General features: G+C 48.6%; 1 non-coding gene across 1 annotated transcript; it reads right to left on the bottom strand.

Moving 5' to 3' along the window:
- Positions 1-4,435: 4,435 nt before the first annotated feature.
- Positions 4,436-4,517, bottom strand: TRNAS-GCU. The gene has a single exon. It is a non-coding gene; the product is annotated as a tRNA-Ser (tRNA).
- Positions 4,518-5,308: the final 791 nt, after the last annotated feature.

A 5,308-nucleotide genomic window follows, 5' to 3' on the forward strand; every position in this document is an offset into this window, starting at 1 on the left:
AGACTTCCCAAAACTAGATCTAGATCATGCAATATATCACAATTCAGAAATTGCTGGGGTTTGTTTGTCTTAAAGTAAATCCTCTCCCCAAACTGCCAAACCAACATGTGGGTACCTACATCTGTCCCGGTCTTTTTAAATAGCTGAATATTATTTTCATGAAGCAGATGGGCACATTTTCAAATTTTGATATTGCAGAATATTACAATGAACATTCGTGAACATATTATTTTATTTTTAACTCTTTTGTGCTCAGAGAAAACTTGTTGAGAGATTACTTTGAAAGACATTGCGAAGCATCCCTTCAGAGAAGTATTTATTATGACCCCTGCTTGCACGCACCCTTTCCAGGTCCTGGAAGGGATGGCCCTGTATGAAACATATGTTTTTGTAGAAGTTGCAGAAAGATATAATGGAAACTAGTGAAGACTTGCCTCTTTCTACTGCAAATTATACTCTGATAAATCATCCGATCCCTAGAGTGGCTGTATCTAATACTATATTAATAATGTCCATTCCTTTTCTTAAGCAGGACTCCTAAAATCTGGATACCAACGGAGGCACGCAAGAAAGTGCCCCAACTGCCCTGAAATACATTGTGCTCCTCGCCTCTTCAGCGATCATACGGCATCATTTCGTCATCAGCCTGGCCTCGTGGAAGCCTGACCTACTTCTGGGTTGGAGCTACTGTAGTTACTGCCCAAGAGATATTTAACCACCACTACGGATGGGTGTGTTTGCCCTTTTGGTCGGTCCCTGGTGTAACACGTAACATTCTGGACATTGAATTCGCAATCTGAGTTCGAGTTTCGCTCCATGGCTCCTCTCGAGAAGAAGCTTTCTATTTTATAGTTGGTGAGGTGACCTCTGAACGCCCAGTGGTACTTAGTTTCCCTACTCCAATCAAACAAACAAACATAAGAACCTGGGAAGTAATTCCACTTTCTAAAGTTCACATGAAGATCTGGCGACCTTCCTGGGGTGCAAGCGTCTTCAACACCTTCAAGGACACAGATGTCCCCAGAGCTCTCAGGCCACCCCACCGCCCAACGCGGACACTCCAAGCACCACGCCTAGGTTACTTCTCACCTCTGCAATGAGGAGCACTCGTTGGCCCTCTCTCCCTCCTCCTCATTCCTGCCACCTGCCCCAAATGCCTGGAGGGCAGCCTGGAGGTGGTGGGAAGAGCCTCCAGTCCATCACAAGCGGCCCAGGGTGGGGCATCCTCACACCAACAATCATTGTAACTGAACCACAGGGAGCTGAGGCTCAGGGACAAATGTGTGCGTCTGGAACACTACTGTCACTGTGTAGACGGGAATGAATTGGAGGTAAAGCTCAAAACTAGGAAGTCCTTACACTCAATTTACCTTTATTTATTTTTATTTTTATTTTTTTATTTTCCGCATGCGCAAGCTGGGGAGGGACAGAGAAGGAGAAAAAATCTCAAGTAGGCTCCAGGTTCAGCCTGGAGCCCGACGTGGGGCTTGATTCACAACAGTGAGAACACGACCTGAGCCAAAATCAAGAGTCCCACTCAACCGACTGAGCCACCCAGGTGCCCCTCATTTTACCTTTAGAATGATGAGAGAAACAGGGTCTCAGGAAGGAAAGATTTCCTTCAGCAAGAGGAGAGCTAAATTAGGAAGGGACAGGTGTCTGTGTTGTGTACGTATAACTCTCTTCTATGTCATAAGAGGCACCTCCATTTACCCGGTCTGTGATCGTGCTAATTGCAGACGGAAACGACCTTTCCTGTTGGGGTGTTGCCATAGCAACAGGTGGTGCCTTCTTTCCACCTTGTGGGTGCTCGTGTGAGGAGCTCTCCCCCAAAGTGTTGTCTTTCTGCTGAGACGGACTGACAGCCCTGCCCGTGTGGGATGTTTGAACCCAGTCCTCCCAGCCGGGTCCGCCGGCAGCCTGTGGCTCTCTCAGCCATGCAGCACGGACACCCTAAGTGACACAAAGTCCATACTGCAAGCAGACCCCTGCCTTCCAGCTGTCCTCCTGGACCTTATGGAGTGACAGGAACAGAAGACCCACTTCTTAAGTATTGAAAAATAACTTAATGATGTAATCATTGTGATCAGAATCCAGCATCGAGAACCCACCTGTCCTAGCTCAGATCCACCTGTCCTAGCTCAGATCCAATAATTCAGACTTTATTCCAAGTCTCTAAGTTGAGGTAACGGTAAAGGCCTGGCTGGAGGGGGGCCTGCACTCAAGTGACCCAGGACTGGAGAGAAGGTCACGGAGCAGCTGCTACAGGAGCGAGCCAGCCAGGCCCCTGTCGGAGGCTGGACGAGCAATGGGTACCTGTGCTGGTGCCTCACGTGGCCCGTGGCCCGAGGCTCGTGGCTCGTGCGCCTTTAGGAAGCCGAGAGAATCCCTATGGGTGTTGACAAATTGGCCAGGTTCTTCTGAGCCTTCTTCTGACCTGAGCTCCATCCTTAACCTGTCAAGCCCAGTCTCAATAAAGAATCCTATTGAGTCCAGTTTGGGCACGAATCCTGCTAAACCAGTTTAGGTGGGAAAACCCCTACCCTTGATGTCCAATCAAGTTCCTTCTGCTCCACTAAATATTTAATCAAGTCTCTTTTGTTTGCTTGTTTTCATTTTGTTTTGTCAACTAACAGTAGCCAATTTTCTGACAACATGAAAACAGATTTTAAAATCTGTACAAGATAGGAGAGATGTGGCTGGGAAGATTAAAGACTGGAGCAGCTTTCCTGGACTGAGTATTTACAGAAATAAAGAGAATTCTGGGTGATTAGATATAATATATAGATACCTAAGGCAGATACAAGGCTTTCCGGTCAACAGAAGAACCGTTTGATGCTTTACTAAATCACAGACTCCAAAGCACACACTCCTTGAGATCATAATTTAATAGATCGAATGAGGCCCAGAATTCTGCAGCTGAAGCAGTTCAGAGATTATAGTCAAATGTTGCTCTCAGCTTAAAAGGATAATAATAATAATAATTCAGATGAATTAAAACAAAAATAATTCTGCTTTTATAAATGTAAGAAGTATTTTGTTATATTAAGGGAAATGAAAATTAAATTGTACTTCAATAGCCCTTTCACCTACTAAATGAACAGAGAACCCAAAGGTGACAAGATACTATATTGGGGAGGGGGAGCGGAGCAAGGACTTCAATCGTTATAGGTTTGGAGTGTAGGTTAATAAAACTCCTCTGGTGGGCAATTTGTATAAATATTTCAAATGCATGTAACCTAGGACCCAGCAAACTCATTCCTTAACATGTATGCTGCAGTATTTACAGGGGCTCACAGTCAAAATTACATGTTGGAGGCAAGGGACATTGTTTGTTTTTAATTATTTTACTTTATTTTTATTTATTTATTTTTTTAATGTTTTATTTTATTTATTTCTAGGAGAGAGAGAGAGAGACAGCATGAGCAGGGGAGGGTCAGAGAGAGAGGGAGTCACAGACTCTGAAATAGGCTCCAGGCTCTGAGCTGGCTGTCAGCACACAGCCCGACGTGGGGCTCAAACCCATGACGCGGGGCTCAAATCCATGAACCTCGAGATCATGACCTAAGCGAAAGTCTGACGTTTAACCGACTAAGCCACCCAGGCGCCCCTATTTTACTTTATTTTTAGAGAAAGAGAGAGAGAACAATCAGGGGAGAGGCGGAGAGAGAGGAAGAGAAAGAATCCTAAGCAGACTCCATACTCAGCATTGAACCCGACCAGGGGCTTATTCTCATGATTCTGTAATCATGACCTGAGCTGAAATTAAGAGTTGGTCGCTTAATGACTGAGCCACCCAGGGGCCCCAGACATATTTTTTAAAAAATTTTTTCCTGTCTTTATTTTATTTTGAGAGACAGAGACAGAGAGCGAGCAGGGGAGGGGCAGAGAGAGAGGGAGACACAGAATCTCAGACAGGTCCAGGATCTGAGCTGTCAGCACAGAGCCCTACCCGGGGCTGGAACCCACAGACTGTGAGATCATGACATGAGCCAAGTCGGACGCTTAACGGACTGAGCCACCCAGGTGCCCCGACATATTATTTTGACTGGACACTTTAAATTAGCAAACATGCTGAAAATAGTTTAAAATGTGTGTGTGTGTGTGTGTGTGTGTAGCTGAAGATATCGTGCAAAGTACAATATAAACAATCCATTTATGGGTGGATGACTCTATCATTTAAATCAGGCAAATGTTTTTCTATATCCCTCAGTTAACCATTCTTCAAAAGACTTGGAGGCTCCGCGGGGAGTATAACTACTCCTCTGAGAAGGTCTGTATGTCGGATGCTGAAGTAAAGACTACTTCCTCACGTGAGGAAGGCTACCTGGGAGACCCCAGAGAGTAGTTACCGCCGGGTAGTGGGGAATGAGGAACGGACGCCCTCGCGAATCCGTCCTCTGTACGCCCCAGCCGGGGTTCAAAGACAACCTGCCGACGAGGGTGGGATTCGAACCCACGCGTGCAGAGCACAATGGATTAGCAGTCCATCGCCTTAACCACTCGGCCACCTCGTCCGGCAGCTGCGCGGCGCGGTCAGACTCTTCGGCCCTCAGCTGGCTGCCTGGGCGCGTTTCCTCTCCTCCTCGCCGCCCCGTCCTCGCCGCGGGTCCCCGGACAGGTGTTCTCGGGTCCCTCTCACCACAGCAGGCGCTGCATAAGCAGGTGCACCCAGGTGGGCGCCAGAGCAAATGGGAACCTAGGCAGGGCTGACCTGGCGCGGCCCCCACCCCTCTTCCAACCCCGGGGACCCGCAGGTGGGCAGGTCCGGGCCCCGGGGGACCGCGGGTGGGGAGGTCCGGGCCCCGGGGACCCGCGGGTGGGGAGGTCCGGGCCCCGGGGACCCTCGGGTGGGCAGGTCCGGGCCCCGGGGGACCGCGGGTGGGGAGGTCTGGGCTCGGCACCCCGCGGGTGGACAGGCCTGGGCTCCGACCGGCTCTCCGTGCCCCTTGGGGCAGGGCATCTAGCCATCTCCGTTTCCAGCCTTCTCCCCGCCTCCCCAGCTTTTCTTCCCAGGAGGAAACCCACCTTGGCCCCTTCAGGTAAACGACCATCCAGAAACTCCTTTCACTCACTGAACTGTGTTTACTTCTCTGTATTTCGTGCAGGATTTAGAAGAGAAATGGGAAGAGAGAAGATTCTTGTCAAGATGCTGTTGCCTTTTCTTTCCTGTGAAACCTCTGCTTCTGTTCTTAGCTCTGGTCTCCCTCCAAGTTCCTTTACTGAATTTATAAGTTCGCCTTTGGCATGCACCGCCCATCACCGGGAAACTCACCTACAATCCATGGGTTAGAAGACTAAGGACTTG

This window comes from Hyaena hyaena, unplaced genomic scaffold (genome assembly GCF_003009895.1).
Source record: "Hyaena hyaena isolate Hyena2069 unplaced genomic scaffold, ASM300989v1 scaffold_637, whole genome shotgun sequence".
Lineage (NCBI taxonomy): Eukaryota > Metazoa > Chordata > Mammalia > Carnivora > Hyaenidae > Hyaena > Hyaena hyaena.